The 16,128-nt window shown below is 48.3% G+C and overlaps 1 protein-coding gene across 1 annotated transcript in view; it reads left to right on the top strand.

Annotated features, from left to right (window-relative positions):
- Positions 1–11,472: 11,472 nt before the first annotated feature.
- Positions 11,473–16,128, top strand: part of CTNNBIP1 (catenin beta interacting protein 1) — a 41,789-nt gene continuing 37,133 nt past the window's right edge. Inside the window, exon 1 of the mRNA XM_084875855.1 lies at positions 11,473–11,753. The gene's annotated coding sequence lies outside the window, so the exon portion shown is untranslated. The remainder of the gene's footprint in view (positions 11,754–16,128) is intronic.

Consider the following 16,128-nt stretch of genomic DNA (forward strand, 5'->3'; position numbering starts at 1 on the left):
TGCTGCAAGCTATAAAAGTGCCTTTTTATCTGCCAGGAGAGGTCCTCCATAGGTTGCTCTGCCCCCCCGGAGCCTGGAGCTATTTCAGTCTAACTACTCATTAAAGTCCATCTGAGACATTGCTGAGGCCTTTGGATTCTTTAAGTGAATTGCCTCCACTTGAATTCAGCTAAAAATAGTTCACTTTTACTCCCCACAAGCTTCCCCCGAGTTACATGAACTCTCCCCTCAGCCTCCCACCCCACCCAAAGTATTGATGTCCACAGCAAGGCCAGCTTCTTATTAAAGACCCAGGACTATTGCTGTGAACACATGCCTCACTGCAAGAAGGGAAGGGAGGGAAGGACCCAGCGAAAGCCGAGCCCAAGAATTTGAGATAAATCAGGACTGCCCCACTAGTGTGGCCCTGGTGAGTGTCAGCCCATGAACCGAGAGGTCACTGGTTCAATTCCTGGTCAGGGGACATGTCTGGGTTGTTTCTATCCCTCTCCCTTCTCTAAAATCAATGAAAATATATTTTAAAAAGAAACCAGGACTTTGGTAAACACACACACAACCACAGATTTTCTTTCCCCTCAAATAATATATTATTTTTAAAAGGAAAACCCAAGCCCTGACCGGTTTGGCTCAGTGGATAGAGCATGGGCCTGTGGACTGAGGGGTCCCAGGTTTGATTCCAGTCAAGGGCATGTACCTTGGTTACAGGTACTTCCCCAGTAGGGGGTGTGCAGGAGGCAGCTGATCAATGTTTCTCTCTCATCGATGTTTCTAACTCTCTATCTCTCTCCCTTCCTCTCTGTAAAAAAAAAAAACCACAATAAAATATGTAAAAAACAAAAACAAACAAACAAAAAAAAACGAGCCCTGGCCTGTTTGGCTCAGTGGATAGAGTGTCAGTCTGCGGGTTGAAGGGTCTTGGGTTTGATTCTGTTCGGGGGCATATACCTTGATTGTGGACACATACTCAATAGGGACTGTGCAGGAAGCAGCTGATAGATGTTTCTCTCTCAATGTTTCTAACTCTCTATCCCTCTCCATTCCTCTCTGTAAAAATTCAATAAAATATATTTAAAAAAAAGAAAACCCAAATTATATATAAAATTGATAGAGAGTATATAGTAATGTGCCAACCCATCCAAATAAATTACCTACTATGCCTTTCCATTTGGAAAATATTGTAGACTTTGTAGGTAGCTTGGAGCCATGGGCAGAAGAGTGAGCATTTCTGTGCAAGATGGAGTTGGCCCTGATGGGAGGAAACTCATCTCTTATTTTACTTAGAAATAAGTGCAAAAATGGATCGATTTATTTATTAAAACTTGTAAAACCACATTACTGCATGTGCTTCTGATCACCTACAAATCATATATGTTCTGCATCCACAGACCCAATGAAAAAAATTGGGGTCAAAGACCCTAAACTGTTCTGTAAATGATCAAAGTAATTCTAGACTGGAAATATTACACCAGTTTTCCATCGCATCTGTCAAGAGTTTGGAGGAAAGTAAAGCTCTTGTTTGGGAGCTAGAGCAATGTGGCTTAAGATGAGGAAAGCAAGACTACCATTTATGTAGTTTCCATCAGAATGGAAAACTACATAAATGGTAGTTTTTTGTATTGATCAGTATTTCAATTTTTTTGTATTGATCAAGTATTTCCTTGATCATAACTGCTTTGATATATTAGAGTGTTACTCAACAAATATTCACACCTCCCTCCCTTGGGGTGGAATGTACTTCCTCATCCCATTGTTTAGGGCCTGGCCAAGGGAATGTTTGTGGATGTGACTCCTGGAGAGGTCTTCAGTGTGCGTCCACAGTTTGGCTTGGGACTCTCTCTTCTGCCGTCCATCAAAAGAGGAATATGACCCAGATAGCATCTAGTCCAAAGAGAATGAGGGGACATGTGGAGCAGACAATCCCAATCTTCAGCTAAACCCTGCTGACCCCAACCCAGCCCAGCAGTCATAGTCAGCCCGTAGCCTGAAATAGCCCACACTAGGCAATTCACAGATACCTGAGCAAAAAAACAAATGCTTGTTTAAGCCACTGAGTTTTGAGGTGGTTTGTTATGCAGCAATAACTGACTGATACACCATTCTTGTTCCTTTTTAGTCTATTCTCCATGCTAAAGCCATAGTCATCCTAGCCTATTTAATAAAGAGGGAATATGCTAATTTATCCTCATGCCATCACAAAATGGCATCGTCCACAGCCAATAAGGAGGGAATATACTAATTGTTGCCACTCCCTCAAAGATGATGGTGCCCACAGCCAATGAGGAGGGAATATGCTAATTGTCACACCCTCAAAGATGGTTGTGCCCAAAGCCCCCCAGGGCCGGCCAGAGGCACAAGCAAGCCTTGGATATCGGCTGCCCAGCTGCCCAGGGCTGGCCAAGGCTTGCACTGCCAGCAGTGGCAGCAGCAGAGGTGTGATGGGAGCATCACTTTTTCCCTGATCGCTGGGTTGCCTCCTGCCCCTGAGTGCTCCCAGACTGAGAGGGGGCAGGCTGGGCTAAGGGACCCCTCCTCCAGCACTGGGTCTCTAGTTTATTTAAAAACAAATCCAACCATGCCACACCCTTATTTAAACCTTTCAATAGTTCTCATTACTTTCGGAATAAAGACCTATGGAGCTCTCTAGATTTTTATGTATAACTAGAGGCCCGGTGCACAAAATCTGTGCACTTGAGGAGGGGAGGTCCCTCAGCCCAGCCTGTGCCCTCTCGCAGTCAGACATCCTTAGTACTGCTGCGGAGGTGGGAGAGACTCCTGCCACTGCTGCTGCACTTGCCAGCCATGAGCCTGGCTTCTGGCTGAGCGGCGCTCCTCCTGTGGGAGCACACTAACCACCAGGGGGCAGCACCTGTATTGAGCATCTGCCCCCTGGTGGTCAGTGAGCATCATAGTAATGGATCATTCTGCCATTCAGTTGATTTGCATATTAGCCTTTTATTATATAGGATAAAGTCCCACATACTCAGAGCTGGAGCTATGAATAAGGCATGTAATTCCAGCTGGTGCCATAGCAAATGTGAGGGGTAAGGGTACGCCTGCCTTTCATAGTGACCTCAGAGCCTCTTCGTGGAACTGCAGCCTTGAATGCACATTGCAAAGGGGCATCAGTCAGCATTGTGCAGGGTCGTGTGAAGTCATCCGAACTAGCTCTCACCCCGAACTGCCATTTGCAGCTGCTGGTGACAGAGGCTCTGCCCTAAGCCACTTTTTAGGAATTGTATTTTCTCCCTGACTGTATTTTTCAATGTACTTGGGTGTTTAAGCCTGTGAGTTTTTATGTCCTTTCGGTGATGTTTCAGTCTTATGTCCTCTTCTAACATCAGGAAAGTGCCACTGTGTGTTTGCAGTCTTATTGTGTAACCAGCCTACCATGGCTTCCGTGTACAATACAGTCATTAATATTGTGCAAGTGTAAGACACTTCCGTTATGAAAGCAGTGTTTGGAAAGTAAGAAATCATTAAAATGGTTATAAAATACTAAAAAAAAGACCTATGAAGTTCTCTAGGATCCGGGCGTGGCATCTGCCCGCCTCACTGGGGCCCCTTTCCCCATCACTCTGCACGCCAGCCACCTGGCTTTCTCACTCAGTTGTTGGATGTCACCATGCTCTCTTCTCTCCTCATTGCCACTGTGTGCTCTCCCCACTCTGTCTGGTTAACTCCTACTTACACCTCAAGTGTAAGCTTCAGTGTTACTTTCCCATAGAAGCTATTTAAAAAAAAAAAAAAAAAATATATATATATATATATATATATATATATATATATATATATATATATATATATATATATTTTACTGATTTTTTTTTACAGAGAGGAAGGGAGAGGAATAGAGAGTTAGAAACATTGATCAGCTGCCTCCTGCACACCTCCCACTGGGGATGTACCTGCAACCAAGGTACATGGCCTTGTCTGGAATCGAACCTGGAACTCTTTTTTCAGTGTGCAGGCTGACGCTCTAGCCACTGAGCCAAACCAGTCAGGGCAGTAGCTCTTCTTGATGCAAGGTTTGATTCCCAATTATATGGTCTCCCAGCCCATCCTATTTCAGCTTTTAGAATTCAACTACAGTTGCAATGATTTATTCAGTTCTGTAACTCATAGGTGTCTGTCTTACCCTTTATCAGGACAAGGACAATATGTGTCTGATTTGCACTTTATCCCTTGCCTAGCACAGTGGCATGTACCTGGGAGGTACTCGATATTTTCTGAATAAGTGATTGACTACAGAGACTAGACTGAACAAAAGCCAGAGGATAGGTCACGTGTGATGTGGGAGATCTGAATTAGTTCAATGGAAAGGTCCTGTAAGAACTTGGTGTGAGATCGTAAAGACACTGCGAAGGAAGCATGGTCTCTTGTTAGTCACGGAGCAGGGTAGTTATAACGAGAGCGCGGCTTCTAACTGTCACTGAAGCAGAAATGAAAACTGCTTATAAGAGGAAATGCCACTATCTGGAGGGGGGCCGGCTGTGAAAAGTTGGACTGTAGTAGAACTACCAATGCATTTCAAACAAGTGCAGATAGTCCAAGGATTTGAAAATAAGGTCAAAACTATATCTTTTGGAGTTCTTAACTTTTTATTTCTTATTTATTTTTAATATATTTTATTGATTTTTTACAGAGAGGAAGAGAGAGGGGTAGAGAGTTAGAAACATTGATGAGAAAGAATCATCGATCAACTGCCTCTTGCACACCCCCTACTGGGATGTGCCCGCAACCAAGGTACATGCCCTTGACCGGAATTGAACCTGGGACCTTTCAATTCACAGGTCGATGCTCTATCCACTGAGCCACACCGGTTTCGACAGTTCTTAACTTTTTAAAGAGTGTTATCGCTTATCTAGGAGGGAGAAACCCTAGGTATCATGATATACATTTAAGTAAACCCTACCAGGAGTGACACAAAATTTGAAATTTGGAGTGAAAATCTCATGAAGGTTTCAGTTCAGAGTATAAAGAAGAAAACCAGGAGTGACAACTTGGAGAGTTCCGATGACCGGACTGTGTCTGAACAGGAAAGACGCGTCTCAAGGGGAGACTTGGGATCAGCCTCAGGGTTCTCTGGAACCTACCAGGCTGAGCCTCCTCGTGTCCTTCCCCCTCCCCCGCCCCGCCCAACACACCTGCCGCCCCAGAGCGGAGCCTGGGGAAGCCACTTCGTTCTCATATTCCAGCTGGTCAGCAGTGTGCACAAACATAACCGTGGTTTGTCTTTGTTTTTCTCAGGGAGAAGGAGTGGTAGAAGATTTGAAAAACGCTTTAGCTATTACGTATCTCGGTCTATTTCCCTTGGCTCTCTAGCTTGTGCTAATTAAAGCGCTTTCAACAGAGGATCCGAGAGTGCTGCCTGCGTTGGCTCTCGTGTGCTTTGCTTAAATAATTAATAACCATTACTGTCTGTTATGCAGTATGTGGGCGGGGGGAGTAAGCGTGGATCCCAGGGTGTTTGCCCCACGCCCGTCCCTTTGCATAGGCTTTCACGGGAGGCTCTTCATTAGCTGGCACCACGGGGCCGGTTCTCTGCCCTCGGCCCTCGGCCCTCGGCTTGGTTACCGATAAAAAAGGAGCTCCATCTGATTCTCCAGCTGGGGCACATACTGCTGATGGGAAAGAATTTTCCGGAAGAAGAGTCATGAGGAAAGTGAGGGGAGCGGCTGGGGCGAAGACCAAACCACCAGGCTCATTTAGATTGAGCAATGTTATAAACGTTACAGACCTTGGTGTTACAAATAGCAAAGGACTTAAGAAAACTCCTCGCTACACATGGGAATGTCAAAACAGGAAGGCTTATCGGCTCAGGAAGGTTTGAAAACAGTCCACACTTAAGACTGTGAAGGGGAGGAGCAGAGCTACAAACAGTTTATAGGAGCAGGCCCGTCACTTGTTTACAGTAAATGCCTGGGCAGTCTGGGCCTGGGGTGGAGGGAATTATCTGTCAGGAATGGTCTTTTCAGTCTCACCTGAATACGCTGAGAACATTCAGCAGATTTAAAGCACACTGGTAAGTGCTGGGGGAAGGACGACTGTTTACCATTTATTCCTAGAGAGAAGGGGCTATTTGCTTTGAAGGATGGTGATTTTTTACACTTAATTGGATGATAACCAGGAGGGGGGAAAGGTGGTAAACAGACTACTATGTTTAAAGGCCAATAGACTTGAGTATTTGGGTTCAAATTGAGGTCTTATGTCAGTTTGTCTTCACTAGTGACTAGAATGCTGGAGACTGAATGAGCCAAATACATTTACAAAACATGCTGGTCTATCAAAACAGCCACAGAACTGAATAATTCTGTTGATGCTGTTATCGAGCACAACACAAGCAGGATTCTGGGATGTAGGGATGGTCTACTCATCAGAGGCTGCAGAAGCTGACACTCTGGGGACAGGCTGGCAGAGAGCCAGATGTTCACAGCTGCACATACCCCACACATGACACAAAATATGTATATTCACCAACCTACAAAATGCTTTCATGCTTGTTGAATAATTCCTTGTTATCTCCAAAGTAAAATTAGATGACAAGTTATTTGCCAAAGCAAAACGCGGGAGAGTGGCGTGTGTCTGGGGCTCCCTTATCTCCCGTGCACTTGGCCTCCTCATCCTGTCCTCAGAGCAGCTGGAGCTGCACCAAAGGTAAACAGGACACAAACTAGGGACCAGAGCAGAAAACAGCTTTTTCAAACTTTCTGCATTACTGGGAGTTATTCACGTTTCAAGCTTGGTTCTCAAAAAAGAATTGGTTCTCATTTTTTCTTAACTAAAAATTCTCTTTTTATTCAAGACAAAGCCTCTTTCTTTCTTTCTTTCTTTCTTTCTTTCTTTCTTTCTTTCTTTCTTTCTTTCTTTCTTTCTTTCTTTCCCATTGTCACCTAGCACCGGTTCAACTCGTAGAAAAGAAGGCCCTCTTAAGGGGTACAATGTGAGGACCATGGTCATGATAACTGGTCCAAAAAAAGCCCTCCTTCCCTGCAGCCTGCTGCAGCTCCCCCTTGGTTCATACTTGGCCTGAAGGTTGTACTGTGTTGCTAGCCCTGGAGTTGGGGAAATAGGAGTGGCTGGCCAATGGGTGAAAAGTCCTGAGTGGGTTATGTATACATTTAGGTATTTGTTTTTTAAAAATGTATTGGTTAATTGGCTTTAGAGACAGAGAAGGGAAGAGGGAGGAGAGGGGGGGGGGAGGGGAATTTTCTATTTATTGCTGCATTTCTTCATGCATTCGTTGGTTGATTCTTGTATGCGCCCTGACCTGGGATCGGAACCTGAAACCTTGGCATATCAGGATAATGCTCTAACCAACCGAGCTAACTGTCCAGGGCCCATTTAGTTACTCATGCAATAATACTTGTTTGGCATCTGCATGTGCCAGGTACTATGCTGGGTAGGAGTGGTTCACCATGACCTCCTTGCCCTCCTGGAATTTATGCCATGCTGGTGCTGGATCTCTCATAGGTTAAGAAAGTCTCCTTGAAGAAGACCAAAAAAGATCCAATATTCAGCCAGGTGGAGAGGGAGGAGTGGGAGAAATAGAGTCACAGAGGCAGAGGGCATTGCACACTCACCAGCCCAAAAGCACAGAGAAGTACCTTGTGATCAAGGAATGGGGAGAAGGCCTGTGTACAGTGGGAGCCTGGTCAGCAAGTGGTTCAAGGACAGCCTGCAGGGTCTGGTAGCCATGAGGATTCTGAACTTCATCGTGAATAGAAAGAGAACTCGTTGAACTTCGAAAATCTAACAACATCAGTGGGTAATGGATTGGGAGTGATAGGGAGAGCCTGAATGAGAAAGTACTTGAAATTTATGGCTTGAATCAAGGTGAGAGCCCATGATAAACTGGGACAGAGCAGTGAGATGGTGGGAAGTGGAGAGATTCCAGATACGGGTTGGGGATGGAAACAGCATGGACTAGATATGAGGGGCAAAGCACAGAAGGGGTCAAGAATACTCTTAAGTTGTAAGCAACCGTGTGGAGCAGTGCCAGTTACTAAGGTGGGGAGCATCAGAGGGGAGGGAGATGTGTGGACCTATTAAGTGTGAGAGGGGTGAGCAAAACTGGAGCAAGGTCTACTGAAACCATGGGACAAGATCCTTTTCTCTCCCTCTCCTCTTCCCTCCCTCCAGAGTTTTGTTTCTGTCCAGCAACAACTGCCTCATTCTTTCAGGATTTTCCATGTGGTGGATGGAGGATGATGCAACCATTTTTCTTTTTTTTATTTTATTATTTTTTTATTTTTATTATTATTTTTATTTTATTTTATTGGTTTTGTACAGAGAGGAAGGGAGAGAGATAGAGAGTTAGAAACATCGATGAGAGAGTCATCGATCAGCTGCCTCTTGCACACCCCCTACTGGGGATATGCCCGCAACCAAGGTACATGCCCTTGACCGGAATCGAACCCGGGACCTTTCAGTCCCCAAGCCGACGCTCTATCCATTGAGCCAAACCGGTCCCGGCTGATGCAACCATTTTTCGAGGTCACTTGTTTATATGTTCTTTTGACCCAATAAGAAATACAGAACTCCCCTGCATCTCTTAATTCAGAAAATTTCAGGGAACAACTCTGATAGGCTCCGCTGGGGTCACATCCTACTTAGCCAGTGGTTAAGAGAATGCAGCGCCTGGATTGGCCCAGTTCGAGTGCCTTGCCTTCCCTGTTTGTTTTAGAAAAGGGCAGAGTGTAGATCAGTGGTTCCCAACCTTTTTATGGCGATGCCCTACCTAAGATCTCTAAAATACTGATGCCCCTCCCCCTTCATGACATATAATTCTTTAAAAAAAATATTTTGTTGATTTTTTTACAGAGAGGAAAGGAGAGGGATAGACAGAAACATCGATGAGAGAAACATCGATCAGCTGCCTCTTGCACACTCCCTACTGGGGATGTGCCCACAACCAAGGTACGTGCCCTTGACTGGAATAGAGCCTGGGGTCCTTCCATCTGCAGGCCGACGCTCTATGGCTAGGTGGATAGAGCATCAGCCTGCAGCAGATGGAAGGGTCCTGGGTTCCATTCTGGTCAAGGCACATGTCTGGGTTATGGGCTTTGCCCCCAGTAGGGGGTGTGCAGGGGACTGCCAATCAATGATCCTCATTGATGTTTCTATCTATCCCCCTCCCTTCCTCTCTGAAATCAATAAAAATATATTTTTTTAAAAAGTGAACCCCTATTCAGGTGGAGGAAGGCTAAAAGGCCATTAATTTGGTCTACACAAGCTTCCAAAGAACATGGCATCCATGAAAGAGAAAAATGAAAGAACGAAAGGACAGTTGAAGTACTGAGGAAGAAATCAATAAGAAATTGTTAAAAATAATAATATGAAGTGATATGAAAAATAGCAAATAAAATTTCAAAACATAAGAGAACTGTAATGCATAAATGTCACAATATATATTTATATACTGTAGATGAGGCCCCTAGAACCATAAGAAATGCAAAAAAAAAAACAATCAGCCAAAGCTGGTTTGGCTCAGTGGATAGAGCGCCGGCCTGCGGACTGAAAGGTCCCAGGTTCGATTCCGGTCAAGGGCATGTACCTTGGTTGCGGGCACATCCCCGGTAGGGAGTGTGCAAGAGGCAGCTGGTCTATGGTTCTCTCTCATCGATGTTTCTAACTATATCCCTCTCTCTTCCTCTCTGTAAAAAATCAATAAAATATATATTTTTAAAAATCAGTTAATATTCATTGCCCCCTTAAAAATCAAATCCCCCCCCCGCCCATGGGGCGTGTGGTGTGCCCCATGTTGGGAACCACTGGTGTAGATCCTGTCATTGTAACCTCGCCAGCACCTCTGGGTGGTAGAAGGTGGGGAGAGGCAATTCCCCAAGGAGGAGAGCGGGTACTGGGCTGTCGGCACTAACAGATGTTCCCTCTCTCCTAAGCCTTCCATGCTTCATTCTAACGACCCTACAGATGGATGGAGCCTTAGTTATCCTGGAGTAATACTGCTGTCTAGAAATGCAGAATTTTCCAGTTCTAAGTCATGGGGTAGTTGAGGCACTGACTGTGTTGATGAACTTCTAATAATTTTGAACTGTAAAAACTATATTTCTGAACTTTTGGAACAAAGGAAAAGCATCCGTTTTACGCTGACATAATGCATTTTATGCATTCCTCCTTAAGCATATATTGTTTTTAGAAATATGGTTTATACATTGTGTCTAGAATAGCAAACAACTTTTTCTATTTTAATTTATTTGTTTAAATGCCTTTTTTTTTTTTACATAAAAATAGTTTGGATATGTAAGGGTTTTTTTGTTTTTTTGTTTTGCATTGGCATGCTCTGAAAAACGTGAAGGGCCAGCTGGTACACTTGTATTGGCTAATATTATTGAGCTCTTGCTATGGGCATGGTAATCTGGACATCGATGGGGATATAAACTGGATTAAGATCTATTTCTGGCCTTTCAGAATTTGTAATTTAATGATTTTTATAAGATTAAAACATTCCTCAATTGTAACTACAGAACAGTGTGTTAAATCAAAAAGCAATATGGACATTTCAGAAAATGAACACAGGAAAGTAAAAAAAGCACCTCATTTATGTCTTTCTTGCATAGGGAAAGGGAAGAACTCTCGGGGAAGTGGGAGAGGATGAGACAAAAGGGGGGAACGGGGCGGGAGGACTTTTAAATGGCAGTGAGTGCCACACTGTGTGACTATTGAGTTACAATGCTGAACATGAGACCGACCACACTTACACGCACGCATCCCTTTCGTAGGAAGGTGGGAGCGCAGAGCAACTTACATTTTGCCTATAAAGGGTAGTCCTCCCCGTACTCCCCAGAGAGCCAGGAAGCTGGGTCAGACTCTTAAACACGGTCCCTTCCCCCCAGAAACATGCCCTCCATGGGATTGGCCAATACACACGATATTGGAAGTTTAACGGGCAATCTGGGCTTCGCGGCCCCCGGTTAGGCCCCCAGGTCAGCGCGGGCCTAACTGCTTGCAGCGCGGCCGCCAGCCCGGCTCCGGGCGCGGGGAGACCACGCCTCTGGGCGTCCGCAGCCGCGTCCATTCAGCTTTCTCAGCGGCCCTGGGGAACCGGTCTCACCGGGATCCCGCCCGGTCCGGAGCTCCCGTTTCCAAACACGGACCCGCGTGTGGAGAGGCCATGATTTTCACGGGATCGCTGCGCTCCTGGAACCGCGAGGGGCACACAAAGTTGCTTCCCCTCAGCGACAGCGCTGTGAACCCCGACTCCGCCCTCGGGCCGCCTCCCCCGAGTCCCGCCCCTCCGCCCCGCCCACCTCCGGTCCCGCCCTCCCCTGAGCTCTGAGCGTAGCCCCGCTCATCTCGTGGCCCCACCCCTTGATCGAAGCGCCCAATGAGCGTCCCCAAACACGCTGCAGCTCCCGCCCCTCAAAAAGCACCCCCGCCCATTAGCTGATGCAACCAATAAGCGTCCCCGCGTGCTCCTGGCCCCGCCCCTCCCATCAGGCCCCGCCCCAGGCGCGGGGCGTTGCGGTGGCCGTGCCTCCGCCGCCCGCGCGGAGCCAGATGCCGCCCCCTTAGTCGGTCCCTCCCCCGGCGGCCTGGCGCCTCCCTCCCTCCCCGCTGCGGTGACTCACGGAGCGGGAGGCGGAGGCTGAGGTGGCCGCTCCCGCTGCTGCTGCTTCTGCCGCCGCCGCCGCCGCCGCCGCGGCTGCTCGGGGTGAGCGTGCCCCGGAACAGGCCGCCGCGCGTCGCGCACGGACCCACAGCCCACGCCGGCCCGGCCGGGTCGGGCGGCCCAGGTAAGCGCCGAGGCCAGCCCGCGCCCGGAGCGCCCGGGCCGCGCCGCCCCTGGGATCGGGGGAGCCGCCGGCCCTTTGTCTCCCGGGGAGGGGCCGCGGAGGGCACCCCCGACCCCGCTCGGACCCGCCGGCTGGGCCCCCGGCGCGGCGCCCGGGTCTGGCCAGGCCTCCTCGCCCCGCCGGGCCGCCGCTGCCCCCCGCCGTTCGCCGGCCCCGCCGGAGACCACCCTGCGGGGTCCTCACCTTGTCGCGGAGGCGCCTCCACAGGTGTCCGAGCCGCCCGCTCTGCAGCTCACCTCGCCGCGTCCGCTGCTTGTCACCCTCTGTCAGCGCCCAGGTCCTGCGTCCTGGCTCTCCCCTCACCTGAGCCCCACTCAGCATCTGACCCTGTGCACGGAGCTCCTCCATATTCCCCCAAACTAACCGCTGTCAGGGTCTGGCCCCTGGGCTGCCCTTCCTACTTCCAGTTTGCTGAACTACGGGCCCCCTCGCCACCTCTCCCCGGAGTGTTCCAGAAAGGAGTACACTGTAGGCACACGTCTCACCTGGATGGCCAGCTGTTGCGAGCCTGCAAAATTAACCACTTGGAGCCCCAGACTGCGCTTCTCACCTCCTTCCCATCACCCCCAGCCCGGCCACCTTCCTTTTTCTGGGACCTGGTATTCAAGACGCATAGCTCTGGACACCCCCCTGTTAGGCCCACACCGCCCCTCCCTCTGCGCGCTGAACTTGTTGGAGCAGTGCCTGCTGTCAGGTTAGCCCCCGGGAAGGCCGAGGAGGCCTGTGTTGGCAGCAAATCAAGAGTTTTATGAGTAAATGAGATGTGTGGCTTTGCAGCACCTCCTATCCGAGGATCTAAGTATGCTGGAGCTGTTAGTTTGTGTCCTGTCGCTCAGAAGTCAGGGGAGTGTGCCTGGCTGACTGCTGGGTAAATTGAGGCACAGGGTGTGTTGGTAAGGGACCCCCCGGGCAAGTAGGAGTTTGTTCAGAGGTGCTGGTCCCAAGTACCTTGACTCTTCGCTTCCTGCTACAACTGCTGGGCTCTAGTTCCTGGTTTAGGAGGTAAATGATCCTGGTCTTTGGGGCCATTAAACTACCCATAGATACCGATTTCCTGTCCCTTAGAGCAGGACTGAATCCTAAAGGTGCCAGCTGTGAAATGCCAGTGTGTCACTCATGGTTTCTGGGCGGAGTTTGTGGCCCTTGTAAATACAAGTTGCCTGTATGGGCTAGAGATTCATCCATTCACCAGTGAGTGCTTACTTGTCAGGCATTAATTATTCCAAGCGTGGGGCCCCCTGCCCTCCGTGGCCCTCATTTGAAAGAGGAGGGAGTAAACAGATAAGCAGACAAATTAATTTCAGTAGCAGTCCGTGCTATGGAGGTGGGAAGGACCAGTTTGGCTTTTATTCCACGTGCAGTGAGAGGCCACTGGAGGATTTTCAGTAGACGTGATAAGATCTAAATCTGAGTTCTCAAAGATCGTCTGGCTGCTCTGTCGTGACTGGATTACAAGAGGCAAACATAGAAGCAGGGGTACCACCCGCTGCCTGGCAGAAGGCAATGGAGGCTTGGGGGACCAACATGGTGACGGAGAAAGCGAAGAGGTGGAACCAGGCTGCTCCCCGGGAGGAGCTGAGCTGTAAGGAAACCTTCATGGAACATCTGCTGAGATTTCTGTCAGGCAGAGAACTTCTGGACCTGCCCATGCCCAGGTGTAGCTCACAAAGCTTCCTCAGCACCTGTTGTGAGCCTAGGGCAGGGGTGGGGAGCCTTTTTTCTGCCAAGCACCTTTTGGATATTTATGATAGCATACAAAATTATCAGCTTAAAAGTTAGCCTGCTGCCATAGTGGTGTGGGTCAGCAGTTGAGCGTTGACACAGGAACCAAGAGGTCACCCGCTCTATTCCTAGTAAGGCTCCTGCCCAGGTTGCGGGCTAGATCCCCAGTAGGGGATGTGCAAGAGACAGCCAATCAATGATGTTTTTCTCTCATCCATATTTCCCACTCTGTTCCTCCCTCCCTCCCTCCCTCCCTCCCTCCCTCTCTCTCTCTCTCTCTCAAAAAATCAATAAAAATATATATTTTTAGCCTCCCCAGTTTGGCTCAGTGGATGGAGCCTCGGCCTGCGAATTGAAGGGTTTGATTCTGGTCAAGGGCACGTACCTCGGTTGTAGGCTTCTCCCCTCCCCAGCCAGGCTCTGGTCAGGGCGTGTGCAGGAGGCAACCCATTGATGTGTTTTTCTCACATCGATATTTCTGTCTTTCCCTCTCTCTTCCACTCTGTCTGAAAATCAGTGGAAAAATATATTTGGGTGAGGATTAAAAAATAAATGAATGAATAAATAAAATAAAAATAAAAATGTGCCAAACAGCTAATTAACTCACCCCTAATGCCTTGGCAGGACCAGACCAAATGATTTCTCAAGCCTTATATGGCCCACGGTCGGACGTTCCCCACCCCAGCTCTAGGGGTACAAAGATGAACAAGAGGAATAGGGGGTGTCCCCACGGTATAACCATCCTCACAGAGGGGTGACCTCCTCCTCGAGGGGAAGAGGGCAGCGGAGGCGGGCAGAGGATGGAAGGCTTTGTTCCCACATCTAGCTGCATCTAAAGGAGAGCACGATAGCCCTTCCGCTGCTGTGAGATGTTGCCCAAAGAAATCGGAACTGTTCTTGGGTAGGAGAACATGGACAAGATCAATGGCCATGAACTTGTACCATGAGACAGAATAAAGCTTGATCTCCATGCCGCTCCAAATCTGTGCTGTCAGAGCACGTCAGAACTAGAGGACCTCAGGGGTTATTATGTAGGCCAGCCCCACTTGTATGGCTGGTGCCCCAAGAGGCTGACTATGGGACCTCTTGAAATCCCATGGCAGTTTGTACATTTTTCTTACGGCACCCGCCCCTTCCGCCTCTTTCAGCTCCATGTGTACGTGCGTGACTCAGAGCTTACTGAGACCAAGATTGCTATTGGGTTCATTTTGCATTTCTCGCAGGGCCTCGGTCAGTGTCCTGTACAAAAAGTATACTCACCAAGTATTGGCTGATGTGCCTGGATGTTTCACAGCATCTAAAACTAGAAGCCAGCACTCCTGACCCTTGTCCCTCCTTGTCTTGTCATCAGACCACGGTTCCCTTCAGATTCCCAGATTTCTCCTCATCCGGTGTGCAACACTGGTGAGCCCAGCAGTCTCCCTCTCACTGGGCTCGCAGGCCAGGGCAGCCCCTCCTAGACGGGTCTGCTCTCTCCAGCCCTGCCTACGAGGAACAGCTGCTGGGCTTGGATCTAGGTTCTGCCATCATGAGCTGCGTGACCTTGACCCCTAAGATATAAACTTCATTACACCATGTAACTTGACCCCTCTGTGCCTCAGTTTCCCCATCTGTAAAATAAGTATTGAAAGAAGGGAGGATTAGATTAAGTAACACCTAGCAGAAGCTTAGAACAGCACTGAGTGCCTGCTTGGTGTAAGTAGCAGCTATTATTTCACCATTATTTATTTATCTGATCTCCCAACAGAATTTAAGCTCTTTGGGTGCAGAGATTTTGTCTTTCCTATTTTGTGTGTGTGTGTGTACTGTTATAGTTCAGTGCCTAAACTTTATAGGTCTTCAGCAAATAATTGTTAAATTGAATGACTCATTGAACCACCTACTGAGTGCCAGGGATGCTGGGGATGTAACCAAGAACAAGATCACCAAGAAACATGGTCTAATGGAGTTTATATTGTAGTGAGGCAGCCAGTAAACAATAGACCAGTGAACAAAATAACTAGAATGGCGAAAAGAGATACAGGGAGAATAAAACTGGGCAATGAGATGGAGAATGACTGGGGTGAGGGTTAGGTCATAACTTTAGCTAGCTCTTGGAGGTGACTTGGAATGGACACCCCGTCGATGGGCAGACAGGACAGCAGGGGCAGAAGCAATAAGCCCAGCGGGACTGGAACGAGGTGGGCGAGGGGTTGGTAGGGGCTGACTCTGTGGCCACAGTGAGGAGTTTGGATTTGACTCTGAACAGTGGGAAGTCACTGCGCAGGCATTCTTCCTGTCCACCTGGCAAAGCGCAGGACACCGGGACGAGCAGTCTTCCTTGTCCTTGGAAGACTTTGGGAGGCCAGGAGAGCAGCAATGACTCATTTATTCCCATCAAGTTCCTCATTTTTGTGGCCGAGATACTTAGGAGATATGGGGCCATTGGCGAGGTTGGTGAAGGTGCAGGCATGTGTCTGTGTGTCCTGCAGACTTCACTGAGCCTTCTTTCCCCCGAGTACATAAGTGTTCAGTAACATCTCTTTTTGAGTTGAATGAATGAGCATTGCCAGATCTTAGCATGTTGTCCTATGTAAGGGCATGTCCTATGTTC

This window comes from Pipistrellus hanaki (assembly GCF_964339955.1).
Source record: "Pipistrellus hanaki genome assembly, chromosome: 2".
NCBI classification, from domain to species: Eukaryota; Metazoa; Chordata; class Mammalia; order Chiroptera; family Vespertilionidae; genus Pipistrellus; species Pipistrellus hanaki.